Source organism: Hesperophylax consimilis, chromosome 27 (genome assembly GCF_061612785.1).
Source record: "Hesperophylax consimilis isolate HC1 chromosome 27, BYU_Hcon_1.0, whole genome shotgun sequence".
NCBI classification, from domain to species: domain Eukaryota; kingdom Metazoa; phylum Arthropoda; class Insecta; order Trichoptera; family Limnephilidae; genus Hesperophylax; species Hesperophylax consimilis.
In genome coordinates, this window is record NC_142862.1 from 16446214 (window position 1) to 16460886 (window position 14673).

Genomic DNA, 14673 nt, shown 5'->3' on the forward strand with positions numbered 1-14673 from the left:
CAAAGATGACGTTATGCCTTAAAAGGAACTATGATAAACTTCAAAAATAAAATAAAAATCGGACAGTGGCCGGGGCTCCCCACCCTAAGGTTGGAATCCTAGGCAGGGCCCTATCGGGCCTAGGCGGAAGTGAACACCTACAAAAAGTGATATAAAGTCATGAAAAGTGATGAAACAAAAACTAGGTTACATAGGTAACTGTTAAACCTAGTTTTTATTTCATCACTTTTAATGACTCTATATCGAATAGAACTGTTTTTATCTAGAAATAAACGTGTAACATTTGTTATAAAAGATAAAAAAAATTGTGTTTTTGGCGCCAGTCAAACGTCTTTTTCTTCAGAAATGAAACATGAATGAAAATAATTAAAACTATGAAACATAAAAGAAGAAGATTCAAACAATTTAAAAAAAAAATATAGTAAAGTATTTAAAAATATGGTTCAAGGGAAATTTAAAAATCCGTTGGTGTAGGTACATTTTTCACATCGTGTATAAAGAGATAGCGGTGATCAAAAATTAGTAAAGCTTTTCGACATAATTTTCAAAGTTTTCGAACTCGCTATTTTAACCTAAGTACCTAACATTAAAGACAATACATTATAAAACCTAAGGGCGTTAATCTAAACAAGAATTAATTATTTTTTATAACTTATTATCACATTATGTTAGTCAAAATGATATTAGTAAGAAATAAGATAGAGAAATCACCTAATCATATATGTATCTGGGTAAATCAAATTCGGAAGATCTAAAATAAGTGCATTTTTTATGTAACCAATCTTTCTATCTATATAAATAAAAAAATGTAAATGTTCGTTTGTTCAAAATCTTGCTTTGACATTTTGACACAACGCAACGTTGCAATTGAATACATAACCTAACCTAACCCAACCACCACAAGACGGGCATGTGCTAGCTAGCTTGGTGGTCTAAACATTCCTAATAATAGTAATAACCATTTAACTGAATAAAGAAAAATAAAAAAACGAGTGTTTTTTATATAGATGTCACCTACGGATTTCAAAATATATTTTTTAAACAGCGCCATCTGTTGGACTTAAAAGTAAAGCGCGCCATTAATTATCTATCTGCACAGACAGACTGAGCAACAGCAACGCGTGGCGGGGTACAGTTAGTATAATAATAACAACCAAAAGTGTAATGTAACCAAGTCCTATGTCCTAACTACGATTATAGACATTTTTTTTTTTAAATTTTAACTTGCAATTCATACAATTTCATTATTATTTATATAAGTAACATATACTCGTTATTTAACTGCTAGCAATCGAAGCTGGCTTTCCCTACCATATTATTATCTCAACGTGGTAGATATAATTAAAGACAGCACCTTACTTTTAATTTATTATATTCCAAATTTTACACGACGTTGCTAGTCTTTTCTCTAAAATGCACTTAACTTTCTCTATAGGTACAATATATTTTTTAATTTTTTTTTTAAAAGAAAGAAAAACATTCCCGGGTTACGAATACCCTGACAATAATTGAAAATCTTCTACTACCACCACAGTAAGCTGAAAATGCTGCTTGTGTTGTGATGGAGGACTTAGCCAGCCGAGGAATTGAACACACTACGCCTGGGTGGGACCCAAACGCGATGTCAACTCGGCCACCGACCGGTCATCATTATATACATAAACCTTCCGGAAGAAATTCTCTATGATAGTGAAAACCCTATCAAAATACATCGAGTATTTTAAAAGATCTAGGCGCAGACAGAAGCGGATATCGACTTATTTTAGTATTATACTATTTAAAATACCAATGCGACAATGCATATCAGATTACAACATAATACAGGGATTTTCAATAAGAGGTGTTATTTTGATATTCAATCGTGAAAGATCAATGGTTTATTTGCTTGTGTGGCACGTAGCGCCGTCTTGTTGAAAGTAAACGTTGTCGAGATCAATACCATCCAATTCCGGCAATAAAAAATCATTAATCATCTCTCGATAGCGCAATCCATTCACCGTAACTGTTGCTCCAGCCTCATTTTCGAAAAAGTAAGGTCCAATGACTCTGCCGGACCATAAACTGCACCAAACAGTCACACGTTGAGGATAGAGAGGCTTTTCAACAATAACTCTTGGGTTTTCTGAGCCCCAGATGCGATAATTGTGCTTGTTGACGAAGCCACCGGGGTGGAAATGGGCCTCATCACTCAAGATGGTTTGCATTTGATTCACTCAAGTGAATTTTAATAATTTCAATGCGTTGTTGAAGCGTGTATCGTTCCATTTTATTAATGGCGTAGTTTCTACTTGTCAAATGTCAAAAAATGACAGCTTCAAAAGTAACATCTACCGAAATAGCGGGCTATTCAAAATAACACCTCTTATTGGAAAACCCTGTACATGGTGTCCGGGGATAAAGTGTACAAACTTCGAGAGATGATTCTACATGATGATAGAAATAAAAAAGATAAATACATTTTTTTCCATACAAAAATAATATTCGTTAGAAGAATTTTTTTTTACACAAACATTGAACTTTTTAACCTCAAAACTATCTATGTTGGAATTTCGAAAAAAAGTCACTAATGTTTTTTACTTGTGCACTTTTACTTCTCTTTTAAAAAAAATTCGCAATGAAGGAAGGTCTGTACAACAAAATAATATTTTTCTTTAAAAAATAATAAATTATGTTAGAATAAAAAACGCAACTATCGATTATTGATTAAAACTTATAATTACCTACATTATTTTAAATTTCATTTGGAAAAACTTACAATTGTATACAATTTTTTATGGTTCTTGAATGTTTACGTCAACATAATGAATATTTGTTAAATATTGAAAAAAATCGTACATTGATTAGTGAAATTGAAAAAAAATTCTATTGGTTTTCCAAAATGCACTAATTAAAAAAATGCATATGTACATAGATAACGTTAAATAAAACTATATAAATAATACTTATTTATTTATTTATTACACGCCCTAGTGGGCTTTTCTTATAAAAAAATACAAGCATTTTGTATCAGAGTAAACACTTAAAAATTAATACAATAAAGAAGAATGTAAACATAATGGCAAAAATGAATCCTCACGCATATAATTGAATTCAAAAGATTCAACAAAACAAAATAGTAGAAGCGGAGAAGTTATATGGGTACATAGGTCTATTTGTGTCTAGAAGAATAAAAGTGATAGAATATACAACATTTATACTGATTAGTTTTCAAATGAAATATATCACCCAGATCAGAATATTTGTTTCCGAGATAGTGAAGTCTCGTTTACATCATAAAGTGATCATCAGCAATTGATAAATATAAACAAAATTAAAGAGAAAAAAATGACATATTGAGAATGAAAATAAGAAAAAAAATTAGTGCAAAATTTAAAGATCTATCCATCGTCGAGGGGTAAAGCTCTTGACTAGCAAGCCGAAGGTCACGGGTTCAAATCCCGCCGTGCTCAAGTCAATTTTATTTGTGCTATTTCATAATTTCCTCATTTTAAATAATATGTAGTACCTTCCTACCTATACTTGCGGCACGTTCCACTACGTATCGCCATGGTGTCAGACCACTATTATTCAGAATTGAAACGCTGCTTAAAATGGCTTTAGCCGTGTTTGCCCCCACCTCCTTCCCCTCCCGCAACCTTCAGCCGCACAACATACCCCAATTAGGGATGCCATAGTCTCACTAGCTCCAGCGGTTGGGAGCAGTAGGGACTCGTGTACGGTATTCATATAAAAAAAAAAACACAGCAGGGACAAGGAGCTCATAATTCCTTGTGATTTAATTCTTTTCTAGTATATGCACCTAGTAAATTGACCTGAAGATAAATGGAAAATATTAGCGTCTTGTGCATGTTCTTCTGAAAAATGAATGTTGTGTACGTACTGCGTTTTTTAGTGTGGGAAGTGGATTAGTTGATTTTGGCGTGTTTCATACTGGGCAGTTTGGACAGAGTGGAAATGAATATTTTCTAGAAAGTACCTACTCGTAATTTTTAACAGCGTTGTCGACGATTTTGTATGGGAATTTTTGATACAATACATGTCTCTTCTAGTAATGATTCTTCAAATTGAAAAGTTAAGTTTCAAGTTCTGCGGAAGTTCTATTCAAGTTCTGTTATTATTTCAGTTCTGTGACACAACTAACCCACAATGAAATAATAACAGAACTTGAATAGAACTCTCACACACCTTAAAAATTGATTTAAGATTGATGATTTGTTTGACAGGAAACAATTGGCCCCAAGTACTTTATTTTTTCTAATCTTTCCATCCAAATAAGTGATTCACATTATAATACAGAGTGAACAAATGAGACATTATTGGTTATTTGAATGGTTCAATCAATATTTATCCATTTCAATAAAGTTTGTAGGTCCTGCCTGTTACTGGTGGAATTTATTAGTGAGCGAAAAGACATTGCTAAATCCCTTACTGCACTGCATCTTTCTACGCCACTGATTTTGCTTTTGTGGAGGATATTGCATTACACATTTATCCTCTTGCAATCTAGGCTGACATTAACATTATTATAAAAAATGAAATTTATAGTCTTTTAAAACATCTTCCCATATCATTGCTAAACAAAATACTTAGAGGATGCCTCGTACCAAGCCAAAGTGTTGCTTTGTAGAACGCAACGTCAACATTGGCATCACAGCTTCTTGAATAAATTATTGTCATTGGCATTTGAAATATGAATTGTCCACATAATATTATAAGAAGGCATGCACGCCAATATCTCACATTCATTCTGTGCGTTTTGGCGAGGTAATAATTTATTTGCTCAATTTCATATAATCCGTCCTTTATTCAGCCATGTGAAAAACGTTCTGAAACCGGCTGCGCGGAATAAAGAATGCACCGAGACATGGCATCCACGTGCATCGTTATGCAGATACAACTGGTTTTCGAAAGTAAAAAGTGCAAAAGGTACCAGACGGGGCGATGCAAGGGACCATTTTATACATGCAGCCGACATTCGAGTCTTTTCTCTGCTAATATAATATCCCTCTTCCACACAAATCCCGCCATTATAAAACTTCACCGCACGAAACAAATGAATGCCGTCGGCTGCATTCTCTCTAGAGACGAGAGCGAAATTTCAAATTTAGAGCACAATCATTATTATAATTGATTATAATTAAAACTTTACCAAATATGATATAGAATAAAAGTAGGTATCTACGTTGTCTGTTTTTAATTTTATCTGGTGTTAGAGATAGCTTGAATTTAAAATTTTTGAAAAGCCGCCGGCTGAATTTAAGATCGCAAACATTTTTAAAAAATATTTAGCTTCACCAACAAAATAAAACATTTCTACATCTAGGTACATAACGTTCAAGTATTTACCTATATTTCTGGTTATTTGGAATATTTTTGCAGTTTGATTTGAAGCAGTGAGAATTATTAGAAGAAGCACATTTGCGCTGCCTGTAAATATTAGGCCTAAAATTCCGCGGGACGGCAAATGAGCTCGGAGCGCTGTATACATTTAATGATCATCTCTTTATCTTGACAGGAGACGTAGGCCGAGATAAAGCGACGGTGTTTAGCAAGAAGCGGTCTATAGTTTAGTAGAGGGTTCATTGTTAATAATGTTAGTGCATGAATACTCACCCCAGTTCCCAATTCAGCTCCCCATTCTCGGCGAGGTGTGTGCAGTAATAGTTTGTTTGACAGGGCTGGCTGTACGATGCGGGGCGGATCACTATGTCACTCGAATAGCCAAATAGAAACGTCCTAGAGTTTCCCCTTGGCGGCTACCGGTTAGTGTTCGTCTTGTATGCACAGGAGGGCTGGTTGAGAGCGAGCCGAATTTACAGAGTATTTTACCACCCGCCTGTCTGGCAGCTAGCAACCGAGGAATTTACTCCGTCCAATATGATAAACGACGCGAAAAAATTACGCGGACGCGCGTGTCTCTCATAAGAATCTAGAAAAGTTATAAATAATGACCCAATTTACGCGAAAGGCTCGCGCTGAAAGCCGGAATGAATATCGAAAAAAGGCAAAGAAAAAAACGTCCGATGTACACCTAGTCGCGGAGTGCGACATAATCTGGGGTAACATCGACTATCTGCGAGATGTGCGCAGCTCCCGGAAAAGACCTACGTGCCCCGGACTTGCCGTAACTGGATGCAATGGAAAAGAGAATCACCTATAACGGTATGCTGTCTTTGATTGACCCACTAAATTTCGCCTGTTGCGAGCAATTTCACTCGCAGTGCCGATTTGCCATCTTTTGATGAAAATTGTCACTAAAATTCGCACGCGAAATATTGTTTTATTCACGTTGCAAACTTACACCCGCAATTTACACACGGACTGGTCTGCCAAATGCACGACAGGCAGCCCACAATTTGATAATATTTTCATGTAGGAACTTACTCACATCTCCTAAATACCATATAAACTACCAGTGTTTGCCTCTCCTACCCTACTTCGTTAACACTGGTCGTACTTTTCGCGGTTGAGCCCACTGATATCCTTGCCAGTGACATCTTCAGTATTTTATTAATATTAAAAATCTTGTCGCAGTTTCACAAGCGCTAACAAGAATCTTACAGGAATCTGCTTAGCTGAAATAAAATCGACGGGTTTGAGTCTTGGATCAAACTTCAAAAATTTTGTTTACTTTTTTCGTTTTTTTATAAATAAAATAAGGGTAAAAAATTTCCCCAACAACTTTAGTCTCATTACAATATTGTATTGAAACAAAAAATTTAAAATATAAAAGAGAATTAATATTTAAGTGCAGTTGCGTACGAACATGCCATCTGCGAGACACATTTGGAAACAAGCGAAGACTATCATAGCGGTTATCTATTATCTCTCTCACATTGTTAGTTTTCGTTACGTATCAAAGAACTGTGTTACGATTATAAGATTTAATCAAATTCCAGATTGATGTCAAGGTCATTAATTTGATATTCACATATTTGCTAGCTTTATAATGGCGCTCAGGGCCTTAACTTTACGGCAAAATTACGGATCAGAGAGAGACAACCTATACCTCCCATCGCAGAAACATCGAGCCGTCAGAGTAATAACACTAGTACGTCTCTCCCGATGATTCATTCCAGCGTGGCTTGTGTCGGCTGTTAGAGGGAGATAAAGAAATAGACGCGTGTCTTAAGAGTCACGAGGATAGACTAAATAAAAATAGGTTAGCCAACTTGGGCGAGCCTAACATATTTCTGACGTCACTATAATGGAGTCTAAAATTACACGGTACTGAAAGCGAGATAATTTTTGGGACGTATTTTCTTGTATTTTTCGTGTAATTGTCAGTGAAATATCGATGCTCTTGAAGTGAGTGCCGCGCCGGAGTGTCCCCCTTCTGACCAAAAGAGATATAAACCTGTTCGTGTTATGACATTGGAATAAAAGTGACTTCCTGGAGAATATAGTGTTCACTCTGCCGAATATTCCGTAAGCCGCTTTTCGCTTATTATCCGGCTTTATTTTTAGAAAAATCGAACCGAGACGGCTCGCAAATACTGCGTTTTCATCTTGCAGACCGCCGCGCTTCCCGCAGCTGGTCATTCGGGAAATTTTTCCTACTTCCTATTTCATTCTTTGGGTTGTCAGTGCCAATGTTTATAAAGTGTGTCCTTCATCACAGTTCTTCGTGTGGTTCAGTTAGAAATGGTGGCCTGTTCTTGACATCCTACCTTCCTGGAATTTAATTATTGCAATCTACAATGTCATGTGAATACGTGAAACGTATTTTAATGTGAAGTCACCCTGGAAAACTGAGGAAACCGATGTGTGTAGTTTTGATCTCCTTCCGCTCCAAACTGACATTACAAGGAGCCTCTATTCTATTTTAAATCTTTTTCCATAAACCTATCCAAATCAAACCAGTGCTTAAAATAACTAAGGGTATTTACAACCATTTATTATTTAACAATATTCACGTTTGGAACGTTCCCCAACTTAAAAAATAATTCAAAAACTTTCATACAAAAAAAAAAATAACCCTGCAGTACCTACCTGCTGATCTGCTTCCGGAAAATGCGGTCTCTTTACCAATTAATTTCTAGAGACGAAATTTCTCGAGATTTTCATGCGACTTTGATCTTGTAACAATTGATTATATATATAATATCGGCATCCATTTGATTTATACTGCTATACCTAGTTTGTGTACTGACCCTGAGTTTGCCAAAGCGTAGTTGATATTATTTTGTGTTGTTTTCTCGTAAAGTTGGGGTCAAAACAAAATAAAAATAATGGACTATTAACAACTTTATACGTGACCCCTTTGTGAAACTATAAATTTTGGGTAGCATGTTAACTTATTATAATAATAGATTATCGATTCATTCGATGCGAGACAGTGCATCATTTGTTTTGTTAACTGTCAGACGTATCAAATTTCAATTAAGTGACGTTAACTTTTCATGAAAAATCAACACTGCAGTAAGTAGCTACTTTACATAGTTGATGTTTATAAGAACGCCGCACGTTATTACATATTATTTTATTAATACGCATTGATTTGGTTAGATTAACCTACTGACCAAATCCATGGCGTAACGGTTACAACCGCTGACTTCAATGATAGTAATTGGTAATAAATTTATTGTTCGAAGGCTGCCATAGTTTTTTTTAAAGCAACTTTATTGTCAATCCGATTTTAAATATAGATATGTTTTATCAGCATGACTTCGGTTTTCTATTTTATTCTCAGTTTTTGTGTTTATTAAATATCTAGGAACCTAGGTATGCATAGATTGAATTATTATACCTAAACATAAAATTAAAATATGAATAAGTAATACAATAAGAACAATTAGATTAAATTAAATTAAACCGTCCATCAGGGAGGTCGGTTTAATTTAATTTAATCTAATTGTTTAATCAATGACACGGAGAAAAATGATCCTGTTAAAAAAGTAGTAGCATGACAATTTCCTATTAAAATATTATTCATTCAGAATACATGGAGAACACGTGTTCTTTTCCTAATAAATGTCAATATCAGTATGTCAATATAAATATCAACTTTTTTACATTCCTACGTAAATTCCCAGTTTTACAAAAAAGTTTGTATTTTCGCTGCAAAAGTACAAGGTTAAAGTAATTTTGTATACTTATGTAAATCTTATTTCTACGAGCGAGTGAAGGTTTATTTTGCCAGTCTAAAATTACGTTTACGGGTTTCCTCGGATACAAGAATATTAATATTATCTGTAGATATATGTTTATTATCTGAATTATCTTGTGTACCAAATAACTTTTGCGATCAAATCAATAGTAAAGTAGGCAGGTACCTACCTAAACATAAACAAACATGTCTTTCCTTCTAAATCGCAAGTATTTAAAAAATAAATTAATAGACTTATTGCCGAAGTTATTGGTGATTGTTATTATTAATCCGTACAAGGCTAGCTTTAGACTTGTAAGTTTTTTCGTAAATTTACGACTTCTAGCCAATGGGCGTATTGGATTTTCAAAATGCAATATGCCCATTGGCTAGAAGTCGTAAATTTACGAAAAAACTTACAAGTCTAAAGCTAGCCCTAGACAAAATAATATGTTCTGGATAAGTTCTATACCCGCGTTTGCTTGCAATGTTTATTTCTTCTTAAGGTAATAATACAATATTTTCACAATTTTCCATTTCATTTTTCCATTTTATTTTAGCGGGATGATTGGAAACGGAAATCGTTAGATACACACCATTTTGAATCGTTCGTTGTATTGCCAATATTAAAATGTTATGATTTAATTGGGAAGTTAGTTACCTACCTACCTATTTTTATTTTACAAAAAACTGGAGCGGCTTACCCCACATTTGGTTTTGTAATCAGTGTTTATTTATTACACAATACTTATATTTTAATGCCTATCGTTAGGTAACTAATTTATGGTACATAATAGTAAGTATTTGTTTTATTATATTAGCTAGTCGTATATGGTTAGGTGCAGCATGACATGATGAACTTTGTAGGCTGCCAAAAGTAGAACTAATATTTTTTATCCATAGATTTTAGCGATATCACCGATTGCAAATTTAAAAATATCGAACTGTATTTTTATAGACAATTTTTTATTTGCGGTTGTTTCGATGGTTCCATAATAATGAAAAGACAACATTACAGTTAATATCACAAATATGTATATGATTTCAAGTTCTCTTACCTACTGAGTTCAGATTAGTCTTTTCAGAGGTCAGATTCACAGGTCACGAAGTTCAAAACACGGAGAAGTGCAAAATTATATTGTTTTAATTGTAAACAAAGGCATGAAAGGCTTCGTATTAAGAACAACTAAAAACTTTAACTCCATTCAAGCCATTAAACTGTTATACCTACATATCTCTAGTTAGAAGCATAATTGAATACAACTCAGTAGTTTGGTCTCCCGCTTACAAAATTCACATTAATAACATTGAGCGAATACAAAAAAATTTCTACATTTTATAAATTTTAAATTAAATATCCCACTAGAAGACTTACAATATCATTTCTTATTAAATACTCTAAAAATACACACATTGGAACACAGGCGTAAAATAAACGACTTAACTTTTTTATTCAGGATTCTAAACTCTAAATTCGACTGTTGCGAACTTCTGCAACTCATAAACTTACGAATACCTACAATAACAACACGACAAAATACACTATTCCACTGCAACACACATAAGCGCAATTACATTGCGAACTCCCTAATACAACGGTTTCACACTATGGGAAACCAATACTTAAGTGATGTCGATATATTTTCGAATTTTGTGGATCACGTAAAAGACTTATTTTAACACTATTCCTTAATGGAAGTTGTATTTTTGTAAACCAGTCAAATCGCTGTATATTTTAATTTATGTTCTTGTTCTTTTTATTTTTATTTCTTGCGTATATTAATTTTTAATGTATTTTATTTTTTATTATTTCTTTCTCATGTTTCAAAATTGTCTGTCATCAAAATTGTACCACCTGCATGTAAAAGCCCTCTGGGCGTTAAATAAATAAAAACATAAAAAATAAAAATAAATTTCGGTTTAAATTTTATTCGACGGTCGTTATTCAGAATGAATCCATGACACAAAAGTTCAAACAAAAAGAGATACATTATGACGTTCTTGTTAAAATCTATCCTGGCATTAATCTAAACCTAGCTTGAATTGCTAAGCCTAGGGCCTGCCCCATGCGGGCGCAATTGGAGCAGTCCGCTCCGGGCGCCGAACTGCCAAGGTGACATTGCGCGGATAATACCTAACACACGAATTTTTTTTTTCATAATAATGACAAATTCAAATCATTTGAATATCATTGATTGCAGTGACCACCTACCTATGCGTCCATCATCGGTCTTGAGAAGGGGCGCTAACGTGTTACTCGCGCCAGGCGCCGTTTGTCTCAGGGCCAACTCTGCTTAAGCCTCGTATGGTACCCAGACTTTGTTATTTTCTAACCTACTTACCCTCCTCCCGTTTTCTTTCCCCTCACAACACCCCCTATTACGTGTTACATACTAAAACTAAAGAAATAACAGTAACAATAGCACCCATATAAAATAACAGGTAATCGACAACTCAGGACAGTTTCAATGAACACACTAAATTTGTAAAGTTATATGAAGTCATGAAAAGTGTTGATGAAAAAAACTAGGTTAAATGGGTTGCGTTAGGTTTTTTGTTCGTCACTTTTTATGACTTTATATTATCATACGTAGAAAAAAGATGCTTTTGAGAAAGTAGTAGCATACCAATTTCCTTTTTAAAAATATTAGTCATTCAGAATATATGGAGAGAACGTGTTATTTTCCTAATAAATGTCACGACGGAATGCGACAAGATCAGTATGTCAATATCAATATTTGTATGAACACGTGTTCCGCCGTTCTCATAAAACATTCGCTCTTAACTGATACTTTGTTAGGAACTCTGTCAATTCATTCGTCAAAGGCCTGCAGTCCCGTTTTTAACATGTTAAAATGAAATAAGTTTTAATGAATTAACAGTATTTCATAGCATGTACTTAATATAATATATTGTAAAGAATCATAGTATAAAACATTGATTTTTACTTGCTTAATTAGCCGCACTAGACTTAAAATAAGCCCCTTTCAAATCGAATGCGAAAACAATACAAATTAATCCGTCAAAAGTTTCCCTTGTTATTATAATGTAAATTAGTTTTCTATTTGTCTAGGGCCTAGGCCACACTGAGAAATTTTACTAATAGAAAATATTGCCAATTTATTGAGAATCTCTTCAATTATTCATAATCCTATTAAAAATAGGACTGCAGGCCCCTAACGAATAGAATTGATAGGTTTCATGTCAAACTCTGAATTAACGCGACGTCAGAACACGTGTTCACAAAAATCATTAAGTTTTCGCATTTCGTCATTATACACACGAGGCAGGTGCATGTAATAATAATAATAATAATAAGAGTTTATTCCAGAAAGTATGCAGGGTAGTGCAATGCAATTTCATATTTTAAAATAACAGACAAATAATAAAAATAATACACAGATAATGCGGAATGGAAGTGAAAAATATGTGCAAGCAGCCGTTTATGAAGGATATTTGAACATCTCCTGTCTCCATAGGGCCCTCAGGGGGACTCCATTCAGGCAAACATGGCAGTGATGATAGTGTTATTTGATTGGCGAAGTCTGCGCCCTATTCCATGTGGTGGCGGAGAAGCTCTCTGAAAGAGTGCACTCGTCCCTCCAGGAACCTTTCCGTAGCGCTGCAGTATCTCGGTAGGCGGAATAGTTGGCGATAAGCATGAACACATGTTCCGATATATTCGAAAGTACTAACATTTTATGTGCAAACGGCCTGAAACAGGATTTTAATAATCAGCATTACTATGTTTTCTACTTTTCTGAATTGTATGTAATGAACGCGATTTCTTTTGTTACATAAAGGACAGCTAAATGTTGTTCTTTAATTAACTGAGCCATGTGTGTGGTGAAGACCTGTTTTGACTCGACCATTTGGCATTTCATCTGTCTGTACTTTTGTTTGTTACGTTCCGGTTCCGGTTCTATGGTGGCTATTTAAATGATTCAGTAAAGAATATTTTTTCAAATGTGAAATGACTATTAATTAAATTGGTACGTATTCAAATATCTGCTTAGAAATCTTACGAATTGAAACGTTATTTAAGTTTTGATTTATTAAATAAGAGAAGATTAGAAACGTGCTTTTTTGTACGCGGATGTCTACTGTTCAGTATTCAGAGAACTCCTAGTTTTACATCTATGGAATTACCTTCAATTCTGACATTGTGAACACTCGTTTGTTTACTACATTGAAGTTTCATAAAATGGTTTTATGCAGTGATGACACAATACATCTAGAGTTGTTGTCTCACAAAATTGAGATAAACTGTGGCAAGCAAGAAACACCCTTGTTTCCAGTAAATTCTTAATTCAAATGTTCTTCATGTATGACATTCAAGGAATATGTGCATATGAACGAAATAAACGGTAGGACCGGGAAGCATTTTCGTATACAAAAGTTACGTCGAATTCTACATCAAGGCTGACTAGGCTACAGGCCTTGACTGATTAAGTCACTGGCTTGCCAACGACAGTTGCTCACTGCAAAAGGCTGCGATTGTTGTTGAAATTCGTTGTTACCGGTGATTTGTGTGTTGTTTTACCGCAAGCATTAAATAAATAGAGTGATTTGACTTTTCTAAACGGCGAAGCTTACTTAGCGACAGCACTGACTCCGTAATTTGACTGTTGCGCGTCCTGACCTGTACTCTAATCGGCCTTGCATTTTCAATATGACGCACAAAAGCTTCTGACAGGAAACAACTGTATTATTTATAATTATCGAAAAAAAAGTTATATGCTTGTATATACAAATGAAATGTTATTCCTTGGCTTTTACTAGTGTTTACCGAGTAATTAAAACACTTTCTCATCACACACGGAGGAATTTCGGCACAATTTATTTAGATTTAGCGCACGACCTCACGCGACTTAGTTTAGTACTAAAACTACGAAATCGAAAGCCCTACAATTGACGTACTTTTTGCTTGCCACTTTGTGATTTCTACAACGCATTGTAACGTCATTGTTTTAATACTTTTTTTTAAATATCAAATTATTATTGCATTAGTATCAGTAGTTGCTTCTATGACAGCCATTGATGTATTTAGTCTATGATGACCGCGGTTAAATCCTTGACTCTGTGCCCACAGATTGTGCGTTCAAAACCCGACATAACTATAGGTAATAGTACTAAAATAAATTAATTAATTTTCCTGAAACGGGAATCCTTCCCAGTTGGACATATAAAGGTTCATTTTGTTTTGTATTGTTTGTAATTTATATATATATATAAAATTAAAAAAAATAAATTAAATCTCAAACATCCTGTACCTAGGATCTCGCGTGCATCGGAATGTGTCGGGAGTCGATCTCTTTGTTTGGTTGCCATGGTGACTTTGTTAGGTCGATTGTTGTCTCCCTCCCCCTTCAGTACTATTCAATTTGTCACCAGATTCGAATGACTTTAAATTTTCTGACAAGTTTTGACAGCTATACTATATATATTATTAAATTTCAAGGTTAACATCCAATGACGTTACAATATATATATATATAGATGCGCTGTAGAAATTATTGCAAGAAATCAATCTACAGTTCGTAAAATATCACGCTAAGGTCCAGCTACGAAACTACGACTAGTAC

The 14673-nt window shown here is 34.4% G+C and overlaps 1 protein-coding gene across 8 annotated transcripts in view; it reads left to right on the top strand.

The window, feature by feature from the left end:
- Window positions 1-7190: 7190 nt before the first annotated feature.
- LOC149410660 (uncharacterized) overlaps window positions 7191-14673 on the top strand; it is a 55681-nt gene continuing 48198 nt past the window's right edge. For 2 of the 8 annotated variants that reach the window (XM_089648085.1, XM_089648089.1), the window contains exon 1: window positions 7191-7428. The gene's annotated coding sequence lies outside the window, so the exon portion shown is untranslated. Of the gene's footprint in view, window positions 7429-7530; window positions 7882-7987; window positions 8422-11289; window positions 11397-14673 lie in introns of those variants that run through there. The other 6 variants (XM_089648090.1, XM_089648092.1, XM_089648093.1 and 3 more) reach the window with 6 other exon arrangements.